The 26,267-nt window shown below is 39.9% G+C and overlaps 1 long non-coding RNA gene across 2 annotated transcripts in view; it reads left to right on the forward strand.

The window, feature by feature from the left end:
* The first annotated feature begins 430 nt into the window (after positions 1 to 430).
* LOC105490678 (uncharacterized) overlaps positions 431 to 26,267 on the forward strand; it is a 500,528-nt gene continuing 474,691 nt past the window's right edge. For both annotated transcript variants that reach the window (XR_011614803.1, XR_011614805.1), the window contains exon 1: positions 431 to 577. This is a non-coding gene — a long non-coding RNA (uncharacterized lncRNA). The remainder of the gene's footprint in view (positions 578 to 26,267) is intronic.

Raw genomic sequence — 26,267 nt, forward strand, 5'->3', positions numbered from 1 at the left:
TCTTCGTGGCAACTAAGTGGGTGAGAACATGTCCCACGGCCACTTTGACTTGTGAAAAACTGCCAATAGCTGTTTATTCTTATCAGACACAGAGCGTCTCATTAGAGCTGAATTATCCCCAAAACTTCATACTGAAGAAGATTTAGACCCTTCCATTTCAGGATGGGGGACTCCTCTGCTCTCTGCCTGACATGATACCACCTACCCCCATGTCCCACCCATCCAGCCCATGTTTTCTATTGTGGTACGACCAGTGTCCAAATTCCCTGATTCTGCTGGAAATTCAAACTTCTCAGAGGCAGAATGGCTTGTGATTGCTAATACGGTCATTGTTTGTGACCTTTATGTACCCTCTGTGATGACCTTGTGATTTTCTGCCTTCTCCGAGCCAGGAATATACTTTGTCAGCTGATCTATCACCACATTTGGATAAAGTTCTCTTCATGTTCATGACCCACTTCTGCGTAATAACAACATAAAGTGAAGGAAGAGGAAGGGAGGCTTAGAGCACTCAATTCTTCATTGCCTGCCATCCCATTCTCTGGCAGCTCATTAGACAAGGCTGCCAAATCCCAAGGTGAGATGTCAGGTTACTTTGAAAACTACATTTACTAAAAACTTCATTTGTAACAGACACCTAGGGGAACATAAGAGAGTGTCACAGAACAATTAGCTGACAATATTTTTTTTTCTGAATCTATTATTTATCCTTTTCTTGCAACTGTCGGAACATATTTGTTTGGGTAGCCATTTCAAAATGTTGGCAGGAGTTTGTAGAAATCCATTTTTTAAGTTTATCTTCTATGGTGGTCTCATGGAGCAGTTGTCTTGTTCATGTCCTAGAGAGATACAGCCCACAGGAGTTCAGAGAGTTAAGGCTGAGTAGCTAGGAATTCAGGGAGCATTCAGATGGGGCCTGGATGGTCAGTGCCACTAGATTGAGTTTAGGGAGAATTTCTACAGCCAAAATACCTTTGTTTGGGCAGAGTAGGGGACTTCTGTATGGTGTGACCTGGTATCTTCCTATGTCCCACCTGCCTCAAAGTAACTCTTTCATTAATGTTATAAATTCTGCCCTTCATAACTACTCACTTACCTAACTCAGGGACTTCAGGTAAGCTGACTAGGGAAAGTGCAGGATAAGAAATCCTGTCATAAATATATTGTAATACTTCAACATCTCATTTACCATTTCTATCCTCTCTTTCTTTTCTTTCTTCCCACAAAAAATTCTTTTAAAAAATGGTAATTTCTCAGATTTTTAATCTCTTCAGATCAACCACAATCCTGCATTCTGTGGTTTAACTGGCCATGGCAGAGACCACTAGCTGTCTGAGACAAATTTGTGCTCCTCTGTACACAGTGGGCAGCTGCCCAGTGAGACTACACTTCCCAGAAGCCTTTGAATCAAGGCAGGGTCACATGACTAGTTTTCACCAACAGAGTGTGAGTGGAATAATATACTCCTCTTCTGGGCTAGGGTTTTAAGAAATGTTTGTGTATTTTCTACTCTTTCTTCTCTGGATATTTGGCTGGATTCAAAGAACTCTGAAACCCAAGGTGATGGAGGAACCACAGGATGGAAGGTGCCTGAATCCTGAATGACTGTGGGGACAGTTTATAAACATTTGGGCGTGCCATCTCTATCACATAAACTTCTTTTGTCTTCTTTTATTGCTTCTTACCTTCCCATGATTTTCCTGGGCAAATGGCTAATTAGAAGAGTAAGATGAGGTAGAGGGTGAAATAGAGAGATGATAAATTCTGCTTTGGGGATATTAATCTGTGTTGTATGTGAGATGTCCAAGTGAAGATGTCAAGCAAAAATTTAGATATTTGCGCCCTGGTGTGGTGGCTCATGCCTGTAATCCCAGTACTTTGGGAAGCTGAGGCCACTGGAGGTCAGGAGTTGGACACCATCCTGACAAACATGTTGAAACCCCGTCTGTACTAAAAATACAAAAATTAGACAGGTGTGGTTGTGGGTGCCTGTAATCCCAGCTACTTGGGAGGCTGAGGCAGGAGAATCGCTTGAACCTAGGAGGCAGAGGTTGTAGTGAGCTTAGATCATGCCATTGCACTCCAACCTGGGCAATAAGAGCAAAACTTGTCTCAAAAAAAAAAATTAGATATTTGCCTATGGATTTCAGAGGAGAAATGTGGTGAAAGTAAAAGTTTCAGAGTCAACAACCTAATACTTGTATTTAGCTCCAAAAGAATTGTTGAAACTTTATAGGGAAAGAGGGTAGAGAATAAAGAAGTGTCTGAAGTTGAGACTTAAGATTCCTCAACATTTAGAGTTTGGGTGGGAATGGAGTTCAAGAAAGAGCAGAAGGAAAAGTAGAAGTGATATCAGGAGAGCATGAAGTCAGAGAAGCCAAGAGAGAAATATTGTTCAAGACGGAAGATGTGGCCACCATTATGAGTTCTACTGAGTGGTGAAATAGCTATGGGAGCCATTGGTGGCCTTGACAAGAGACATTTCCTGGGATGATGGTTGGAACCTAGACTAGAGCAGATTGAGGAGAGAGCCAGCAGTAAGGCTACAGAGAAAAGGGAGCACTTACACACTATTGGTGGGAATGTAAATCCACTGTGGAAAACAGTTTGGAGATTTCTCAAAGAACTGAAAACAGAACTACCATTTGACTCAGCAGTCCCGTTACTGGGTATATATCCAAAAGAAAATAAATCAAATAACTTAAAACGGAACTACCATTTGACTCAGCAATCCCATTACTGGGTACATATCCAAAAGAAAATAAATCATCTTAACAAAAAAGACACATGTTCTCATATGTTCATCACAATACTACTCACAAAATCAAAGAAATAGAATCAACCTAAGTACTCATCAACCGTGGATTGGAAAAAGAAAATGTGGTAATATATACCATGAAGTACTATAGAGCCATAAAAAATAATGAAATCATGTCCTTTGCGACAACATGGATAGAGCTGGAGGCCATTATCCTAAGTGAATTATGCAGGAATAGAACACCAAATATCACATATTCTCATTTAAAAGTGGGAGCTAAATACTAGGTACTCATAGACATAAAGATGGCAATAATAAGGCCGGGCGCGGTGGCTCACGCCTGTAATCCCAGCACTTTAGGAGGCCGAGACGGGCAGATCACGAGGTCAGGAGATCGGGACCATCCTGGCTAACACGGTGAAACCCCGTCTCTACTAAAAATACAAAAAAATTAGCCAGGCGTGGTGGTGGGCGCCTGTAGTCGCAGCTACTCAGGAGGCTGAGGCAGGAGAATGGCGTGAACCCAGGAGGCGAAACTTGCAGTGAGTCGAGATTGCGCCACTGCACTCTAGCCTGGGTGACAGAGCGAGACTCCGTCTCAAAAAAAAAAAAAAGATGGCAATAATAGACACTGAAGACTACTGGAAGGAGGGGGTGAAAGGGGGAAGAATTGAAAAACTAGCTGTTGGGTATATACTCTGTACTGGGCGATGGGATCATCTGTATCCTAAACCTCAAAATCATGCAATATACCCATATAACAAATCTGTACCCCCTGAATCTAAAATAAAAGTTGAAATAATGGTGTTCATCATCATTAGCTATTAGAAAAATGCAAATTAAAATTACAATGCAGGCTGGGCCCGGTGGCTCATGTCTGTCATCCCAGCACTTTGGGAGGCCAAGGCGGGTGGATCACGAGGTCAGTAGATCGAGACCATCCTGGCTAACACGGTGAAACCCCGTTTCCACTAAAAATATAAAAAATTAGCCAGGTGTGGTGGCGGGCGCCTGTAGTCCCAGCTACTCGGGAGGCTGAGGCAGGAGAATGGCGTGAACCTGGGAGGTGGAGGTTGCAGTGAGTCGAGATCATGCCACTGAACTCTAGCCTGGGAGACAGGGCGAGACTTTGTCTAAAAAAAAAAAAAAAAAAAAAAAAAAAAAAAAACACAAAAAAAAACAAAAAAGACAATGGAATATCACTACACATCTATGTGAATGGCTAAAATAAAAATTAGTGACAAGACCTAATGCTAGCAGGTTGCAGGGAAACTGAATTATTCTTACATTGTTGGTATGCATGGGTGGGAATGTAAAATGGTACAGTCACTCTGAAACAGTTAAGCAATTTCTTAAAAAACAAAATATGTATAGTACACCTCAGAAATTTCACTCTTAGGCATTTATTATAGAGAAATGAAAACTTACATGCACACAGAAAACTTATACATGAATATGCATGAATATGCATAGCAGCTTTATTTGTAATAGCCAAAAAGTAGAAAAAACCCAGATATTATTTTTACATGTGAATGGTTAACAAACTATAATACACCCATACGATGTAATATTACTCAGCAATAGAAGGGAATGAACTATTGATACTAGCTACAATTTATATAAATCTTCAGAATTTATGCTGAGTGAAAATAAATCAATCCCCAAAGATTAACTACTGTATAATTTCAAATACACATGCAGATACACACACACACACACACACACACGCGCGCACGCATATATGTATTTTTTAAATGATACAACTTTAGAAAAGGAGCGCATTAATGGTTTCCAGGGCTTAGGGAAAGAAAGTTGGGGCTGGGGGGCGGGGGAGATGAGAAGCAGAAAGGGGTCAGGACAGAATGAGAGACAGGCGGGTGTGGTTATTAAAGGGCAACCAACTGGAGGGATCCTAGTGATGATGGAATGGCTCTGTGTCTTGACGGTGGTGAAGGATATATGACCCTATACATGTGATAAAATTAAGTACAACTAAATAGATGCACGTGCATACACGTGCACAGGACAAAAAGCTGCTCAAATCTAAGTAAGATCCATTGATTATATGAATATCAATATCCAAGTCATGATATTGTATCATAATTTTGCAAGATGTTACCATTGGGTAAAGGGTACATGACATTGCTGAGTTTTATTTCTTATAACTGCCCGTGAATCTACAAATTTCTCAATTAAAAATTTGGTTTATAAAAAGCAAAAAAATAAAGAAATTACATAAAAAGAGGGGCAGGGAAATTAGGTAGAATGGGAAGGGATGTGAAGTGTGGGGTCAAGAGGAAGATTTTCTAAAGATAAAAAGTACTCGAGCCTCTTCTAATGCTATTGGAAATAATCCAGTGGGGACAGGGAAAGAAATGATGAGGAAAGAGAGGAAAGGAGGGAGAGAGAGACAGAGAAAGAAGAGAAGTCCTTGAGAAATAGATGAGTGATGAAGAAAGGAACGCCAGTGGGGGAACTGAGCTTTGAGAGCAGGAGGGACATGTCTTCCACTCTAACAGGAGAGAAGGAGAGGTATCAGTTAGGTGAGGATGCAGGCATATTTGGTGGTGGCAAGATGAAGGATTTTATTTCTATTTTCTGAATGAAATATGAGGTGGAGACCTCAGATGGAATTGAGGGGAAGGAGATGGTGAGAAAAGTCTAAAAAGAGTGGGCATGAAGGTTGTAGTAGCCAAGGATATCCAGTCCGAAACCCTGAAATCTGTAAATGTTACCTTACAAAATACATGGCAAGTATTTTGCAGATGGGATTAAGGATCTTGCCTTGGGAAGACTGTCCTGGATTACCTGAGTAGGCCCTAAATGGGATCACATAAAAGGAAGGCAGAGGGAGATTTAACACAGACACTGTGTTAGACCATTCTTGTATTGCTATAAAGAAATACCTGAGAGTAATTTATAATGAAAAGAGGCTTAATTGGATCACAGTTCTGCAGGCTGGACAGGAAGCATGACGCTGGCATCTGCTTAGCTTCTAGGGAGGCCTCAGGAAACTTTCAATCATGGTGAAAGGCGAAGCGGGGAGTAGATACGCCACATGACAAATGCAGGAGCTAGTGAGAGAGAGTATGGTTGGAGGTGCCACACCCTTTTAAAAAAATTATACTTTAAGTTCTGGGGTATGTGTGCAGAACGTGAAGTTTGTTACACAGGTATACACGTGCCATGGTGGTTTGCTGCACCCATCAACCTGTCATCTACATTAGGTATTTCCCCTAATGCTATCCATCCCCTTGTCCCCCACCTGCTGACAGGCACTGGTGTGTGATGTTCCCCTCCCTGTGTCCATGTGTTCTCATTATTCAACTCCCACTTATGAGAGAGAACATGCAGTGTTTGGTTTTCTGTTCTGTGTTAGTTTGCTGAGGATGATGGTTTCCACCTTCATCCATGTCCCTGAAAAGGACATGAACTCATCCTTTTTTATGGCTGCATAGTATTCCATGGTGTATATGTGCCACATTTTCTTTATCTAGTCTATCATTGATGGGCATTTGGGTTGGTTCTAAGTCTTTGCTGTTGTAAATAGTGCTGCAATAAACATACGTGTGCATGTGTCTTTATAGTAGAATGATTTATAATCCTTTGGGTATATACCCAGCAATGGGGTTACTGGTTCAAACACACCTTTAAACGACTGGATTTCATGTGAACTCAGAGTGAGACTTCACTTATCAAGGGGATGACCCAAGCCATTCATGACAGATCTGTTCCCATGATCTAGCAGCGCCTGCCAGGCCTTACCTTCTGCACTGAGGGTTACAATGCAAATGCAACATGAGATTTGGGTGGAAACAAACATCAACACTATATTAGACACATAGAGGAGAAGGTGGTGTGAATATGGAGCAGAGGGGCTACCAGCCAAGAAATATCACTTGCTACCAGAAGCTGGAAGAACTGGGGGATGAATTCTCTTCTAGAGCCTCCAGAAAAAATGTGGCCCTGCTGACATCTTGATTTTAGCCCATCAATACTGCTTTCAGACTTCTGATCTTCAAACTGAGATAATAAATTTCTGTTGTTTAAGCCACTAAGTTTGTGATAACTTATTGCAGCAGGCATAGGAATTGAATGTAAAGGTACTCTACACTTGTATTTCATTCAGTAGCTCTCAGTAAGACACTGTGAGGTGAAATAATTTCTCCTAGGATAGTCAGTCACTTAGTACTTATTAGTACTTTTGTTAGTACTGGTACTAATAATCTAGCTAGTTTTCTGTGCTGCTGACAATTTCCACATTTCACAGACAGACAGACAGAGAGACAGTCACACACACGCACACACACACATTTTGTCTCCCTGCAAAAAGTGCAAATTTTTGAAGGCAAGCACCTGCTCTATAGGTTTTTTGTTTTTTTCTAAAATGTTCCTTTATTGTGCTTAGAACAGTACTGGGATGTGACAGATACTAAAAAACTAGTATTTGAATTTAAATGAAGTAGTCACTTAAGTATGCATTTAATTTTGTTTTAGTTCATATACAAATATGTGGTCTTTTGGCCTGTGAATTTTGGGGAAACAGAAGTGTTTTTCACTGTACCGTTGACAGAAAGAGGCAGTGGATGGGAAAGCGGCTGTCCATGGTGCTGCGTGAGCTTGTTTTGACATGAAGCCTCCTCTGTCTAGGGCTTCACGACTCCAGTTCTAATGCATTTCCCTGGGACAGAACTGTGTTTTCTGAAGACTTTACAAAAATGCTTTTATGAAACAGTCTTGGTAGTGTTGAATATTTTACTTTTTGAGTCAGATAATTTGTTTCAATTAATTTATTGTTGATTTTTCTTCACTTAATGGGATATATATATATAATTTTTCCCATACTTAATAGAATATGTTCTGCTTTCTTAATTCCTGGGGCACTTTGCTTTGATCTTCCACTTCCTCCTTATCTAGGCCTTCACTTCTAGTCTGGTTTATTTACCAAGTAAAGAAATGTTTTAAAAACACTTATATGAGAATGTAGAATTGACACAAAACAAACAGGATGTGTTCTCAAGTAGATTATAATTCATTAATCTATCCATTTATTAATCCATCTATCCATTATCCATCCATTTTGACAAATATTTTTCAAATACTTATTGTGGCCCAGGCCCTATATTATGGGTATAATAAAAATAATAGTATTAGTGATAATAAAACATGCCATCTCTTTCATCAAGAAGTATACACCTGGGGAGGTAAGGGAGATAAGTGACTATTGTATTGTGTGTTTTAAGTGCTATGGTAGAGATGAGAACATGCTGCTTTAGCAGTATGGTGGAGGGCCATCTAGCCATCTAGTCAGGGGCAAGCGGTCTGGGAAAGGTAAAGAGAGCACAGAGGAAGTCAATCTCAATTGTGAAGAACCATAGATTAGCTGGGTGAGGGTTATTCTAAGCATAACACAATATGGCACCACCCGACCTGAACCATTCTTTGAGATAAGATACAGTCTCTTGGTACTCCATGGAGCTCTCCTTGATTGACCTAACCTAAAGTTACCTCAGTCTCCTCCAGTTTCCAGAATGTATGCTATGTATGGTGTGTTTCCCATCTGCCCTGCACAGCTTGGTGTGGTGGGAGCACCAGGGTGTGGTTGAAAAGACTGGGGTTGAGTCTTCCTCCACCTATCTGCCAATGCTTCTTGACGCACATGCCTTTTCACTCCTACCTTCCCACTTTCCATTCCAGCCATTCTGACCTACCTGAAGTTCCTTCATGTGCATTTCCCCATAAATTCCTGACCTTTGCAGGGGCTAATTGCTTGGTCAGGTAAGCCCATATCCTCTTCTCCCATCTTGGCATGACTAACTCCTATGTATCAAACTCAAGTATTTTCTACATAATATTTCCTTGATATCTGTAGTTAAATTCTCCTCCAGTGTGCTGCTGCAGAACTGCAAGCATCCCTCTGCAGTGCACTTATCACAGCAAAGGACAATCGTCCTTGCCACTCTTATTCTCCAGCAGACCTTGAGCACTTTGAAAATAGAGACCATGGCTTGTTTATCTTTGGATCCCAAGTAACTTGTATGGTGTCAATGACATGATAGGCATTCAAAACGTATTTAATGAATGAATGGGCAACTGAAATAGGCAATAGATTGACTGTTGTATCACTGAGTTGGTTGTTAATAATCCTTACCCAGCAGCTAACAATATATATTTTCTTATGTAGGCTCAAAAACACTCTGCATTTAATCACATACAAGATCACTGTACTTAAGGATTAAAAAATGTCTATTCCATTGCTAGAAATTTAGTAAAATATGTTCTAGTTATAGATGATATGGTTTGAGAAACTTTAACAAATAAAGAGTTGAAATTGGGTAGAAAAATACAATCTATTGATTAGATCTAATTCTACTGCTTGGAACAAAGTTTTTGATTTTAAAGAACTCAAGAGGCATTATGCAGTGTATTTCTGCTGCTGAGAAAGTTAATTTACATTAGGTAAAGAGGACTAATATTTGATGTAATGTCAAGAGTAATTAAATTGATGATCACAAAATATCTTTCTGGTTTAGCTTTTATTGAAATGAAGCTGCTGTTTTAATCCCCCTTTGAGATGGAGTGGGAGTGGGGAGGGTATGATATCTCATTTTCAGGGTAATTTACGAAATATGTCATTTTCAGTGGGACCATTTGTGAATTACCAATAAGGGATTTGAAAAGCCAGACCTAAAATTTACAGTCATAGCAGTTGGTTTGTTTTAAGAAATAAGTCACTGCAGGCTCTGATTAGAAGATGCTCCCAGAGAACTTTTAGAATCTCCCAGTACTGAGAGAACTGTTAGGATCTCCTCTGGGAACTTGTTAGAAATGCAGAATCTGAAATCCCAGCTAATTCATGTACACATTCGAGTTTGAAAAGCACTGCTCTAGGCTATCCATGCTAAGATTTTAGTTCAACCATTCTGCACCACACCTACCGCCCCCATCTCTGGGCCTTCGTTTTCCATCTGTAGGTTGGATAGAGTGGGGTTAGTCACTAGGTTCTTATTCCTGAGCTTGAAGAGACACTGAAGTGGAGGGACTCTTGGGAGGGAGAGAGCTATGTCTGTACCAGATACCTGGCAAGTGCTGTGCTAACATCATGGACTTTGTATCCTGTAAAATGCAATATACATGCAAAACTGTTCTGTCAGTTGATGAAATGCCAGACCAGAAAAGGTGACATTTTTTTCCTTTGGAGTGCCATACTGTGATGGCAGGGGTCATCAGCCATCAGTTATGGACAATAGGGAGCTGAAGTCAAAGGAAAGAGAGCAAGAGAGTAAGGGCATGTGAGCTCAGGGCAGAGCAGCTGCAATGACCTGGGAGGACAGGACCAGGTTAGAACAAAGTGGAAGGAACCAGAGCCATGGGGCTTGGTGAAGCAGAGATTTAATAGGGGTCGAGCAGGGCCGTCTGACAATTTGAGGGGTGTAAAACTGCAAGAGTAAGAGAGTGTTTGATCCACCGGAGATTTCAGCGTGAGATGCAAATGGAAAATTCAGTGCAAGATTTTCCAGAAGAGCTGATGAGAAGGGGATAGACTCAAGGGTTGTCTGACAGCTTGAATCATGAAATGGACAGAGTATTGAAGTATACTTCAAATCAATCCTCTCTGCTCTCTGTGTGTGGAGTAGGAAGGAGAAAAGGAAACAGGGTGTTATCTTTTCGGGCTACATTAATAACAGCACACTCACCTTGCTTTTTCCTCCACAGAGTCCTCACTGGATCTACCCCCGTGACTTCCACCTAGTCTTTACTGGTCTGCTCATGTTAACTACCATTAAATATTTGCCCAGTCTTGATATGCCTCAAATCTTTTTTCATTTAATGCTAGCCTGAGAGCTCCAGAGTCTTTTCCATTTCACTTCACCCTCCGTATTCCCCTGTTCAAAAATGCCACAGTACATCTCACAGGTGCTGCCTGGAACTGATGAACAGCTGTTCAGTTAAGCTGTTCCTTTTCAGTCCCATCTCCTGCCAAATTTTTACAAGAGCTACAGACATGCAGAGAAATCAGAAATGACTGAAAAGCTAGCATTCCAAATAGTGCCAAAAAACAACAAAAAAAACTAGATAAGTGAAAGATAGCATAATTAACCCTTGCACAATGTGGAGGGGACTGAGTCACTTGTCACCTCTGCTGGGACCTCTGAGAGAAACTGATCCTCAGGGGCCGTTGTCACCTATTTAGAGGGGACACATTGTCCAGAGTGCCCCATCTTTCCTTAATCTCAAAAGGATTGGCTTTAGTTCCTTTAAATTTAGTTGTTTGAAATGTTCTGTAGCAATGTTTCTTAGGAAGTCTCTGACTTTTTCATTGTGAAGATGCTGTGGAATAGGAAAATCAACTTTGAGTCTGGAGTTGGAAGACTAGGTTCTGACTCACTAGCTAAGTGCCCTTAGGAAAGTCACTTAGTTTTTTTGAGCATCTGTTGTCCTGCGAAGTCTGTTCCTTCTTCTTGGGTACATGGCTGCACAGCTAAGGACTACATTTCTCAGTTTCCTTCCTAACTGGATATGACCAGTCTCATGACTAAGTTCTCACCAATGGAATATAAGGAGAGGTGTTGTTTGAGAAAATTGCCTACCCTAGACTCTCTCCTCCTTCTCATTCTCTTGAGCTGGATCCTGGATCTGGGGGTGATCCAGATTCTATGGTGCAGATGAGAACGACTTCCCTAGGAACAGCACACCAAGAAGATGAACGAACCTGGTTCCCAAGATGACTTTGTGAAGCATAGCTTTCCCAGCAGCTTGGACCTCTTAGCTCCACAGGATAAAATGGGAGAGGAACAAATGTCTGTCTTATTTAATCCTCTGTATTGTTTTCCTCTATATTATACCTGCTTAGTCTTAGCCTTAGTTAATAGAACATCTGTATGTTTATTGGTAAGATTGGAGAAATCATATGTACCTTGCAGAGCTGTTGTGAGAGTTAAGTCACATGATATACACAAATGTTTGACAGATTGTTAAGCACTATGACAACACTAGTTTTTATAGTTGTTGCCATTCATTGCATTTGTAAGACAGTGAGGTGGAGCATGGCAAATGATGGGATATAAGGTGAGTACCAACAATCAAGTCTCTGGAGGGGCATGCAGCACTTCTGGTGGTCTATCTTCTGCCCCTGCAGGGAAACATGAGAAGCCATGAATAGAAAAACATGATGTCTTTATAGTAGAATGACTTCTACTCCTTTGGATATACACCCAATAATGGAATTGCTTGGTTGAATGGTAATTCTGTTTTTTTTTTTAATATATATTTTTATTATACTTAAGTTCTGGGTACATGTACAGAACGTGCAGGTTTGTTACATAGGTATACACGTGCCATGGTGATTTGCTGCACCCATCAACCCATCATCTACATTAGGTATTTCTCCTAATGCTATCTCTCCCCTAGTTCCCCACCCCCCGACAGGCCCTGGTGTGGGATGTTCCCCTCCCTGTGTCCATGTTTTCTCATTGTTCAACTCCCACTTATGAGTAAGAACATGCAGTGTTTGGTTTTCTGTTCTTGTGTTAGTTTGCTGAGCATGATGGTTTCCATTTTCATTCATGTCTCTGCAAAGGACACGAACTCATCCTTTTTTATGGCTGCATAGTATTCCATGGTGTATATGTGCCACATTTTCTTTATCCTGTCTATCATTGATGGGAATTTGGGTTGCTTCCAAGTCTTTGCTATTGTGAATAGTGCCACAGTAAACATACATGTGCATGTGTCTTTATAGTAGAATGATTTATAATCCTTTGGTTATATACCTAGTAATAGGATTACTGGGTCAAATGGTATTTCTGGTTGTAGATCCCCGAGGAATCGCCACACTGACTTCCACAATGGTTGAACTAATTTACACTTTCACCAACAGTGTAAAAGCATTCATATTTCTCCACATCCTCTCCAGAATCTGTTGTTTCCTGACTCTTTAATGATCACCATTCTAACTGGCATGAGATGGGGCAAAGTCTTCATGACTAAAACACTGAAAGCAATGGCAACAAAAGCCAAAATTGACAAATGGGATATAATTAAAGTAAACAGCTTCTGCACAGCAAGAAAAACTATCATCAGAGTGAACAGACAACCTACAGAATGGGAGAAAATTTTTGCAATCTAGCCATCTGACAAAGGGTTAATATCCAGAATCTACAAGAAACTTAAACAAATTTACAAGAAAAAAAAAACCCAACCCATCAAAAAGTGGGAGACAGATATGAACAGACAATTCTCAAAAGAAGAAATTTATATCGCCAACAAACATATGAAAAAAAGCTCATCATCACTGGTCATTAGAGAAATCAAAACCATAATGAAGTAATTCTGTGTTAAGTTATTTGAGAAATCATCAAACTGCTTTCCACAGTGGCTAAACTGATGTACTTTTCCGCCAGCAGTGTATGAGCGTTTCCTTTTCTCCACAACCTCACCAACATCTGTTGTTGTTGTTGTTTTTTTTTTACTTTTCAATTATAGCCATTATGACTGGTGTGAGATGGTATCTTATTGTGGTTTTGATTTGTATTTCTCTAATGATCAGTGATGTTGAGCTTTTTTTGATATGCTTGTTGGCTGCATATATGTCTTCTTTTGAAAAATATTCACATCCTTTGCCCACTTTTTAATGGGGATGTTTGGTTTTTGCTTTTAAGTTTGTGTAAGTTCCTTATAGATGCTGGATATTAGACCTTTATCAGAGGCACAGTGTGCAAATATTTTCTCCCATTCTGTAGGTTGTCTTTTTACTCTGTTGATAGTTCCTTTTGCTGCACAGAAGCTCTTTAGTTTAATTGGGTCTGCTTTGTCAAATTTTATGGTTGTTGCAATCGCTTTTGGCATCTTCACCATGAGCTCTTTGTCAGGTCCTACATCCAGAATGGTATTTCCTAGGGTATCTTCCAGGGTTTTTTATTTTTTATAGTTTTTGGGTTTTAAATTTAGGTCTTTAATCCATCTTGAGTTGATTTTTATGTATGGTGTAAGAAAGGGGTCCTGTTTCAATCTTCTGCACCTGGCTAGCCAGTTATCCCACCACCATTTATTGAACATGGAGTCATTTCCTCATTGATTGTTTTTTTTTCAGCTTTATTGTCAGCTTTTTTGAAGCTTTTTTGGTCAGTTTTATTGAAGATCAGATGATCTTAGGTGTGTGGCCTTATTTCTTGGCTCTCTATTCTGTTCCATTGCTCTATGTGTCTGTTTTTGTACTAGTATCATGCTATTTTGGTTATCGTAACCTTGCAGTATAGTTTGAAGTCAGGTAATGTGATGGCACACATATGATCATCGTAGCACTATTCATAGTAGTAAAGACATGGAATCAACCTAAATGCCCATCTATGTTAGGTTGGATAGAGAAAATGTGGTACATATACACCATGGAATACCATGCAGCCATAAAGAAGAATATCATGCCCTTTGCAGAAACATGGATGGAGCTGGAGGCCATTATCCTAAGCAAATTAACATAGGAACAGAAAACCAAATACTTCATTTTCTCACTTGTAAGTGGGAGCTAAACTTTGAGTACATATGGACATGAAGAAGGGAACAACAGAATTCAGGGCCTCCCTGAGAGTGGAAGGTGAGAGGAGGGTGAGGATCGCAACTACCTATCGGGTACTATGGTTATTACCTGAGTGACAAAATAATGTGTACACCAAACCTCTGTGACACACAATTTTCCTATATAAGAAACCTGCACATGTACTCCTAAACCTAAAATAAAAGTTTTTTAAAAAAGGGAGAAGCACAATGGCCTAATGCAAAGGCTTTGATTCACACTGCCTGGTTTGAATTCAGGACCTGCCACTTACTATCTTAGGCAAGTTATTTAACCTCTTTTTTCTTTAGTTTCCTTAGTAAAATGAGGATAATAATGATGGCACCCTTGTTGGGTGGTTGCAAAGATTAAATGTAAAGAGGATTACTGCATGTATAAACGATGTTGACAACATGAGCATGACTCCATAAATGTTATTAATATTTGTATTACCTATATGCTTACAGGAAAGGACAAGTAGAAGTGGGAGATATGAGGTACATAAATGGATAAGCAGCTTTTTCATCTTAGATTCACCATTAGTTAAGACTACTTCAATGTCTTTATAGATGACTTACTAGCGCCAAGGTCCAAAGTTCCTTTTCTTTTCAACTTTTATTACTATACCTTAGTTCTAATGGCTCTAAGAGGTACATTTTTTTTCTTCACATTTCTAAAATTGGGATGCATTTTAAAATTGATAGCGTTGTTGGTGGGAGTTTAAATTAGTTCAACCAGTGTGGAAGACAATGTGGTGATCCTTTAAGGATCTAGAAGCAGAAATACCATTTGACCCAGCAATCCCATTACTGGGTATATATTGAAAGGATTATAAATAATTCTACTATAAAGACACACACATATGTTTATTGCAGCACTATTTACAATAGCAAAGACTTGGGACCAACCCAAATGCCCATCAGTGATACACTGCATAAAGAAAATGTGGCACATATACACCATGGAATACTATGCAGCCATAAAAAAGAATCATTCTTTTTTATGTCCCTGAAAAGGACATGAATGAAGCTGGAAACCACCGTTCTCAGCAAACTAACACAGGACCAGAAAACCAAACACTGCATGTTCTCACTTATAACTGGGAGTAGAACAATGAGAACACATGGACACAGGAGTGGAATATCACACACCTGGGCCTGTCGGGGATTGGGGGCAAGGGGAGGGAGAGCATTAGGACAAATACCTATTGCATGCGGGGTTGATAGGTGCAGCAAACAACCATGGCACATGTATACCTGTGTAATAAACCTGCACGTTCTATACATGTATCCCAGAACTTAAAGAAAAATCTTATAAAATATTGACAGTGTTTTACAATTGCCATAGACCAGGCAGGAATTGTGATGTAGTTGTCATTGCCTGTCATTGCATGCATAAACTAGATCATAGCTACTCATACTGTTGTTACTACAATGGACTTGTCAGTTTAGTTTCTATTTTAAATATCTTAATAAGAAGTACACTGATATTTGGCATTAAAATGATAAACTATGAAAAGAAGTAGATATGGAAACAGAACAGCAGCATGTGCATTTGATATTAGCGAAATAGATACTTGGAGTTGGAGGCATAATTCCATATTCTTTTGAAAAGCAAAAGCCAAGTATAATAAGATCTAAGGAAAGAAGATTCCCTCAAGTAGATGAAGCTGTGTTATATTTGTGGAGATATCTGTACAAGGATTATGGACCCCATGTCTACATAAGCAACTGAAGATGGAGAAATTATAAAGCTCCTCAGTATACATGAAAAATTTCAAAGCCACAAGAAGCTGTCTCTTGAAGAGAACTATGATTACAGCATTAAATCACTGAACAACAATTCATCAGAAACTTCTTGCTAACTTTGAACAGAGAGGTTGATTAATTTCTAGCAACACATGATTCAATTGAGGGAAAACGTATGAATTAAGTGGGAAATGTTGATGAAACTTCAGTGATTTTTGGCATGCCTAGAAATTTATACTAATGGTACTTAAGAGATAAAGCACTTGATCATGGATTGGAAAGCACCACATCCTTTAAAAATACGCATAATTGCGCTGGTCAAAAGTCACCATATTTAATTGAGTCCACAAAAATACATCAAATAATGAGGTATTCCTCAAAGAGGAAAGAAACGGATGAATAGGTGATGGTTAAATTGGTAGGGTACTGGCATGAAGTCCCCTTTGTCTATTTTTGTTTTTGCTGTATTTGCTTTTGAGGTCTGTATCATACATTCTTTGCCTAGGCCAATGTTGGACATCCCAGTGTTCATATTCACACTGCAACCAGAATTTCATGGCCTTCCAGAGTTCTTATTCTCTTACACAAAATGTGTTCTTTGCTTCAAGGAAATATCCAATTGCCTTAGTTCCTCTTTTCTATTTTCCTTGCCAGCTCATGTCTCCCTTCCTCTAACTACTTCACCATCCAGTCTGACCCCACAAGCACATCTCTTCAGCTACTCTCCTGCTGGCACCTTCAATTTTCCAGTACTTTCTCTTTAATCCCATGTCATAGTTGTTTAGCTAATTTTCCAACTTTGTATCAATATGCTTTAATTTCTTCTTTAAAAATTAATTACAATATGAGATATGATTAGGCTTTGTGTCTTCACCCAAGTTTCATCTTGAATTGTAATCCCCATAATCTCCACGTGTCAAGGGAGAGACCAGGTGGTGGTAACTGAATTACGGGGCCAGTTTCCCCCATGCTGTTCTTGTGATAGTAGTTCTGGTGAGATCTGATGGTTTTATAAGTGTTTGGTAGTTGCTGCAAGGAAGATATTTCTTTATGTGTCTTTGAGTTTGTGTGCAAGAATCTAGGGTATAATAGAAGTGGGATTGCTGGCTGGCAGGATATACACCTATTCAACTTTTCTAGGTATTGCCAAATTGCCTTACAGATACACCAGTGCTGTATGTTGATTTCTGTCATAGAGAAGCTTTAAATATTAAAGAAACCAAGTTTATCAATCTTTTTCTTTATGAATTTGTCCTTTTCAATGTGTTATGTAAGAAACCTTCTTCTACCACAAGATCATTAAATATTTGACTATATTTTCTTCTAAAAGCTAAAATTTTTCTTTAAAAAATTTTGTCCTTTGGTGCACTTATATTAACTTTCGAGTATGGGATGAAGTTAGAATATAATTTTATGATTTTCCACATTGTGGGCCCTTTGTCCTAGCACACTTTATTTCATTCCACTGGTCTACGTGATTACCCCTGTTCTCACACTTAAAATTCTTGTAGCTTTATAGTTTGTCTTAATTTCTGACAGGGAATCAAAGGTTAGTGACTCATGGTGCAATCAAGGGTTAGTGACTCATTGTTATTTATTTTCTTCAAAACTGTCTCGGCTATTTTTGGCCTTTTACTCTCTCGAATGAATGTTAGGATCAAATTTTATGAAAATCCCTGTTGGGATTTTGATTAAAATTGTGCTGAATTTATAAGTAAGTTTGAGGGAGAACTTACATTTTTGTGATACTGAGGGGGAAATCTTACTAAATAGGGTCTTGCTCTTCAGCATGTGATCTTCAGGCCAGTAATATTGACATCACCTGGATGCTGTTTGAAATGCAGCGTTTTGGGTGCTATCCTGTTCTTACTGAATTGGAATCTGCATTTTAACAAGAACCCAGATTTTCCTGCACATTAAAGTTTGAGAAATATGGTTCTAAAGGCATCTCTCCCCTCATTTTAAATATAGCTATTGATTTAGGGTTTGGACATCAGTTTTCAAACCTCTCTCTCTACTAGATTATCTTGAGCAGAAAAGACACATTCTAAAATATCTATCATTTTAATAAAGATACCCCAACCTCAGACTCCGACTCCATCTAGCTATTGTCCACTGTCATTGTCTCCCTTCACCGTCAAACTCTGTGACAGATATGTTTGTGCTCCTGGCGCACACTTCCTCACCTTCCAGCCTTCTCAGGCTTCTAGTCCCTATCATTTCATCAAAACTGCTTGATTTTAGGTTATGGAGGACCTCCTAATATCCAAATCCTCTGGGCATCTCCCAGAGCTCACTCTACTTGACCTTCTTGCAGCATCTCTGCATCTTTTCACGATTCACTCATATCTCCTATATTCACAACATTTGACTCAGTTCAGCTTCTAATCATCTTTCTTATAGCCTTGAAATTCTCTCCTAACCAATATTTTCTTCTCTAACCCATGCCTTCAACTCTCTATAAAGCTTCTAAAATTCTTCTAAATGTAAACCAGAACACGTTACTACTTCACTTAAAACCACTCTGTAGGGCTCACAGATAAAACCTAAAACTTCTTGGCTCATCATCAGAGGGCCTTGTTGATTATGCCTGGCTGTCTTCACTTCATTTCCCTCCCATTCCCTTCCATGAGAGTTATGTTCTAGCCAGTCTAGTTGACTTGCAATTACCCAATAGACATTCCATTCTATTTCCTGTGTCCATGCCTTTGCATTTCCTTGCACCAGAGCTGTCTCTTACTCCTGTGTCTATGTATCAAGCTCTTACTCATCTTTTGGGATCCAGTCCAAATGTCTTTTCCTCTATGAAGCCTTCCATTCCCACCTAGACAGAGAATCTCTGCTACCTTGGGCTGCATTTTTATGATTTGATTTGCTATCACAGTTTATAGCAACTATTGTTTACCTTTCCTCCCCTACCAGCCTGTGAGCTTGTTGTGACTGGACTTATTCGTACTCACGTTTATATCCCCCATAAAAGCATATAGTAGGCACACAATAAATGCTGATTGCATGAACAAATGGAAGACTGAATCAGGCCGTTAAAGGAGACATTTGTTCATGGTGTTTACTCTATTTGTTTGCAGTTGTTTCTCCTTCTGAAATTTAAGCACATCCTTCTGGACGATTGCAAATTATTCCTCCCCTGGAAAGTCCTTCCTGAGATGCTCCAGTTGGATGGAACCTCTCATCCTCATGTGCTAAAATACCAGTTCTAGCTGATCCCTCTCTTAGACACTTCCCTCTTGCTCTGTATTTGAGTCTCTTGCTCAACCCAAGTCATTCGTAAGTTCCCCAAAGAAAGAGATTCTGCCTCATTCTTTTTCATCCTTTCCCCAAATGCCCATCTCAATGCTTTGACATGGGAGACACTTGACTGATGTCTGTTAAAATGAATCAACATTGTTTTAAGTCAAGCAACGAGGAGTTTTCCAATGAGAACATAAAGGAGCTGTGGATTCCTAAACTGGTGAGAACATTATATGGGTAGAGCACATGCTGTGATTATTAATGTCAGATAGGCCGATCACTCTAGAAATCAGAAGCTGAATACTTGCTGAGAGAGAGGCTTGTGGAGGTTTGAAAAATCTAACTCCACAAGGAAGCTGCCCCACAGAAATGCTCTTAACCCACATAGGAGTGTTTGGTATATCCTCTCTACTCTTATCCTGGGGCAGGAGCAAAAACTGCCTTTTCACTAAGCCCATCTAAACTTCTGATTGGACTTTGGGGCTAAGCTTGGTATAACTTCTAAAAGGCTGTTCTTAGAAGATGTCAAAGGAGGTGATTAAATCTTCTTGAGCCATGGGAGACCCTGGGAGAAAATGCATTCCCTCCGGCTCAGTTCCCTTGGCTGAAACATCATGGTTGAGGAGTGTTCCTTTCTCACTCCCAGAGGCCTTAGTATTCTAATCTCTGGTTAAAGTAAGCATCACTGGAGAGGAAAAAAAGCCTGACTTGGGAAAAACAATAAGCTTAAGTGGAACAACCCGAGCTTGTTGTACAGAGCATGCCTTCGGCAAATAAATGAGCTCAGACCCTCATCCTGATTCTGATCCACACTCCTGACCAGAAGAAGGGGCCCATTAAATATCAAATTTACCAACAATCAACATTTTCTTTGATTTTCTCATAAGGCATTAAAAATTTCAATATTTTACTTTAATATGTTTTCATCATGTGCTGTTTCAAAACAGGCTTGAAAACAGGCCTGCAGCCCCAGCTCCTTTCTTGCCTGCTAAGGGAAGCAAGGCTGTGCCTAGTCCTGGATGGCTCACACTTGGACCCTGATCATACCCGGGGTGGTGTGGTAAGTGGTGACCTCCCCACAGGTCCTCTAGCAACAGGTCCCAGCGAGGTGACCTTTGGGCTTGTAGGACCTGAAAATGCTTATTAAAATATGCGGCATGAGACACGGCCATTCTGTGACCCAGAAAGGGTCATGTTTAATTTTTAAAATCCCTCAATTCCATTAAACCCCAACAAAACATAGATGAACATTTCTCCTGTGAAGGCTAGAGGATAGCAGTGTTCCAGTGGCTTCATTTTCCCAAGTAGAAACAAAAGGAAAACATTAAAGATAAGTAGAAGAAAACTCTACCTTTATTTTATTCCTGTGGTCAGTGAGCTTACTGAGTACCCACTCACTTCCTGCGTCAAAGAGGCATGTGTCCTTCTTCCATGGAAGTCAGAGTTTAGTTGGGAGAGACGTTGTACCATATAAATGCAATGACTGAAGCTGTGTTGGATGTTTTCTGTTTGTCTTTCTAGCTCTACCTCCTTCTCTTTTTCCGATTCCTAGGAGGTTAACCACTACAAGCCGAATCAGAGGGCTCTCTTGCCCTCTGGCTCCAAGTGGTGTTTGATACTTTGATCAAACTAGCAAGATGTGGAAGGAAAGGAGGACCATAAGGCTGGTGTGTTTACTTCTTGGCTCTTCCCTGCTGGTCACCGCAGGTTAGATGGGTTTCTACTTACAGCCACAGCTTCTGTCAAACGGTCCTCCCTTACAATTTCACTGACTTTCTCGAGATTTTGGCAGTTGTCTCTTGCCTTTGCTGCTTCAGACCTTGGAGGAAGAAACAGCTCCCTGATGTTGCTACTCTCAGGGTACTATACTATCCCTTGTCCCTTAACCCTGGCCAAATTTTGGAGATTCCTGATATGGTTTGGCTGTGTCTCTACCCCCAAATCTCACCTTAAATTGTAATAATCCCCACCTGTCAAGGGTGGGGCCAGGTGGAGATAATTGAATCATGGTGTCGGCTTCCTCATACTGTTCTCGTGGTAGTAAATAAGTCTCACGAGATCTGATGGTTTTATAAATGGGAGTTCCCCTACACAAGCTCTCTTGTCTGCCACGATGTGTGAGACGTGGCTTTTCTCCTCACTCGCCTTCCAGCCACATGGAACTGTGAGTCCATTAAACCTCTTTCTCTTTATAAATTACCCAGTCTATGGATATGTCTTTATTAGCAGCATAAGACCAGACTAATACAAGTCCCTTTATTAAGGCCTCCTCTAGTACCCTCCCTGAGTGTGCCAATTGTTTTCTGCTAAGACCTTGCCTGATATAATAGGTATCTTGGAAATATAAGATGGGGCACTTAATACACCATGTGGAAATTCTAGAAGGTATTTGGAAGAAGTCAGGCAAGAAATAAATTGTGGGTTAGCCTGGTAGGGAGGAGATTTCAAGCAACTGGAACTGAAGAAAGTCCTAGTTTGTTGTGGTTGAAACATATTGCTCCAAAGGCAAAGGCATCATTACCTATCTTGCTTATTGTTACAGGCTCAGCTTCCACTGAAGCCCCAGATACATCATTTGTGATCAATCACATTTGCCAAATAAGTAGAAGAATGAAGGAAGGCAGGGAATTGAAGACGCTGGGGTGTTCTGCAGAGTTCAGATGACAGGGAAATGGTTAATCCATGGTAAAGAGCTGAGGTAGAGAGAAAAGAACACATTAAAAATTATGTAGAAAGAAAAGAATAAAAAATAATTTGGCGAATGATCAGGTGAGTGGAATAAAAAATTCAAGGATGGCAACTACTATAAAACCTTGCTCATCATTTTAAATAAGCTATTTTCTCCTGTATTCTTTTGGGGTCCTTTTGCAACTTTCAATGATTGATTCATACTGAACTGTCGAGAATTCCTGCTAACTGAAGCTTCTAATGTGAGGCAGATTTTACCCTATGTATTGAGATCTTCAATTTGATAAAATGCACTGGGGACACCTGAGTTAAAAAGGACACAGATGTTCTTAATCCTTGCCCTTTATTAAGTCTCTCCTTCCAAAGCTCAGGCTCCTGGAATCAGCATTAAGCTCGTGCCAAGAAGGCAACACCTTTTCCACCAGACAGGCAACACTTTCTGAGATGTTAGTGCATTGCTTTTGAAAGATGGGTTCTTCTTTAAAATATCAATACTTTAAACAATTTTTAAGATTATTTTCCACATAAGTCTCCATCCTTCTTTTTACCAGTATTCATTGAAAGCCTGCTGTATGCCGGACATGGATAGATTTGGGAATTACAGAGAAAAACAGACACAGTCCTTGCTTTAAAGAGCTTAAGGCAATTTCAATTGTAAATACAAGACAGTATTACCTCCTGCACAGGTTGTTCCTGAAAATATCTGTAGGAGAGTGTTTGAAGTTAGGGCAACAAAGTTTATCATGAGAGAGTTGCATGTACTAAGATGCACATGGTTGCAGAGAAGTGATATGGCTACAACTTCTAGTTGAGGTTCATGGCTGGGGGGAAACAACACCTCTCTGAAGGTGTGGTAAAGCTGCCAGAGATGGATGGAAGTGCACAGAGAGGGCACAGTACTCAGTTTCCTAAGGTTAGGAACACCTGCTAAAATGAGGTTTCATCTGTGCTTAGCCTTAAAGGAGGATTAGTTTGCTGCCTTACGAGGTGGGGGATGGGGAAGGTGAGGTTTCTGTTAGAGTGAATGGTGTGTGCACAGGTGAAGTGTGTGGGAGGCAGGTGAATGGCCATGAGCTAGGCAGGAGTCAGATCACAACAGAAAATTACCTATTTTATTTCCTTTTTCTATTAATTAGGTTGTATTCTATTATAAGAATAGTTCTTTAAAGTTTTTTAAATTATACAGAAAAATACAAGGTGAAAGGTAAGTTTTCCACACTCCAGTCTAACTCCCTAGAGGAATGAAAAAGCATTGAGACATTTCCATGTTTTCTTACAGATAATTTTTGTTGGCATATCTGCCTGCACATTCATATAGTCCATATTTTGCAAGTCAAGCTTCAATCTAGATTATGCACTCTACATAAAATGCAAAATTTAAAAAATGCCATTTGATTTCCATCTGACTTCTAATTATTGCATGGTATTCTACATTAGGAGTCATCATAATTTAGTAGCCAAACCAAATGAGGAATGTTTATGTTGTTTGATATTACAACAGTACAGAAGTTGGAATTGACAGATTCTTAAGAGTGGAATAGATAAGGGAAGTAAGTAGCTTTAATTTTGATGTCCATTTCCATGTTATCTTCCAAAAGCTGAACCATTTTATGCTCGCAGCCATAAATGTATGAGAGCGCTGGACACTAGATTTTATTCAACTGGACAAATCTGAATGTTATTACACTTAATTCATACGACTGGAAAACAGGCTTTTAATAGTTGTCTGATAGGTGAACTCCTACTCATTTTTGTTTATCCCACCTCTACCAACCAAATAATTTATTTAGGCATCAATAATTTTCACTTCTCATATATAAATTGCAAACTCCAGTTAGAATAAAAAGAAATTGTTTTTTAAATTTTATTTTTATTTTTTCTTATGACACGGAGTCTCGCTCTGTAGCCTAGGCTGGAGTGCAGTGGCATGATCTCGGCTCACTGCAAGCTCTGCCTCCCAGGTTCACGCCATTCTCCTGTCTCAGACTCCCGAGTAGCTGGGACTACAGGCTCCTGCCACCATGCCCGGCTAATTTTTTGTATTTTAGTAGAGACGGGTTTCACCGTGTTAGCCAGGATGGTCCGATCTCCTGACTTCGTGATCCACCTGCCTCGGCCTCCCAAAGTGTTGGGATTACGGGTGTGAGCCACTGCATCTGGCCAAGAAAATCTTAGAAGTACTAATTAAACACTTGTTATTTGACCATTTGTTTTATTCCCTATATTCACTTCCTTCAGGATATTTCTACAGCTTCTGAAATGGATTTTCTTTTTCCATCTTAAATATGTGACTATTTTAAATTAGCTTACATATTAATTTTTCCCTTAGCTCATCTTTACTGCTTTCTCTGGCATTTAACATTATTTCCTAGGTTTTCAAGGGTAATCTGGAAATGCAATTTCTGCATATGTTGTAGTTAGGGAGGCAGAAAATGAATACTTGAAGAAGAAACCAATATGATTTCAGGTGGAGATAAGTGCTATAAAAATAAGGACAGGGTTTGAGGTTATGTACCTTGGGGGATGTGGGTGAATGAAGCTGGTGCTCAGATATGTAGTGGATGCAAGACCACCTCGAGGAGGCAACATTTGAGCAGATCCTGAATGATAAGAAGGAATGAGACACATGAAGATAGGAGGGGTTGGGGGGTGAACCAAGCAGAGAGGAGTGTGTGCAGAGGGGTGGGAAGGAGCTTGGGACATTTGAGATCAGCCGGGAGACAGCTTGGCAGGAGCCTAGTGAGCAAGGAGAGGAAGGAAAAGGTAGGGCCACTAAGGGCCTGGCACCCATTGTAAGGAGTTTGGATGTGTCTGGATTGAAGGGATGCCATGGGAAGGTGTTAAGCTGCAAAGTGACATGATGTGGCATGTTTTTAACAGTTCCTTCTGGTGACATGTGCTACCCTGGCTGCTTCCTCTTCTTTCCATCCCACTCAGCCTCAGGAGGCTTCTCCCCGCATAAATATAGCCCCCTATTATACCACTTGACCTTGTGAAGTTACCAAAGGTGAGGATTAAACTGCAACGATGGCTTTGCATGTGGTCTTTTATCTCTCCTCCAAGTCCTTCAATTTATTACATCAGAGATTGTTTAATTATGCCAAGTCATTGAGTAATAGCTGAAGTATTTTGGATAGATCTGTTAAGAGTAGACGTCATTTGGAAACCACCACAGTTGTTTTAGACCACGTCCAAGTACAGAATTGGATTGCTTAACATTAACTGCTGCTTTGACTCTTCAGAGATGTCTGAAATGTTCCATTCCCATGAAACTTTAAAAAGAAAGCAATTTCAAATAAATCTTCCTGTTTTTCCTCTTTCCAATTTTTTACCCTCCTTGTTTAAAAATATTGCCAATAAAAGTCAACTTGAGTGTGAATTATAATTAGAGATACAGTCTCTGAGGTTGCCAAATTATGTTCTTCACAGATCCATTAACATTTCCCCAGTTGTCTGTTGGCTGATATAGATCCAGTACCTAGAAGGACTTTTGGCTACTTCTCCATTTAGTCTCTGCACATAGGCTGATGTGTATCAAGTTAATTGTGGGCTAATTCTGTAATAGATGCCTCCCAGATGTTAGTCTCCTGAAGCTTGTACTCGGTTCTCTTCTGCACTTGGACTTGTACTTACATCTTTGTCAACTTGCACAGTGCATGAATATCTAATCTCTCACAAACAGTGCCTCTCCCCCTGCTGTAAACTCTGGATTAAAAAATACCCTTGCTGACTACATTGAGTTTAGTTCAGGAGTTTTGATTAACAGCAAATATCAAGTCTGGGAGACTTATTTTGAACTAAAATCTGAGAATGTACAACAGAATAGCCCAATCACACAGTGCAAATACAGGAAGAGTTTAGGATTGAGAGCAAAAGGGAGGTGGTAAAGGAAATAGCAGTACTCAGGCTCTAACTCTACTGTCTTTTGCTATGTCTTACGCATTACTTTCTACACAGCAGCAATAAGTGGACCTACAGTTTCAAGGTGATGCTATATGTCTTTCACCTTGTTTTTACTCCAGAAGTTTGGAATCTGAGCTGACATTTCCTAAATCTCAAATGACAAACTCTTCGGTATCATGGGTGGAAAGTTTTTAGCCATCTTTTGCAGCCATAGCCTTTACCGGCGATCTATTGGTTCTTCACATACTGCTTTTCAAAGGACAACCACCCTTATCCACCATCCCATTTAAAATTGCAACACTACAGCCACCACTCCATACCATGCTCTTCTTTCATTTTTCTTAGCACTTGTCACACTCAAAGCTACTAT

This window comes from Macaca nemestrina, chromosome 16 (assembly GCF_043159975.1).
Source record: "Macaca nemestrina isolate mMacNem1 chromosome 16, mMacNem.hap1, whole genome shotgun sequence".
Classification (NCBI taxonomy): domain Eukaryota; kingdom Metazoa; phylum Chordata; class Mammalia; order Primates; family Cercopithecidae; genus Macaca; species Macaca nemestrina.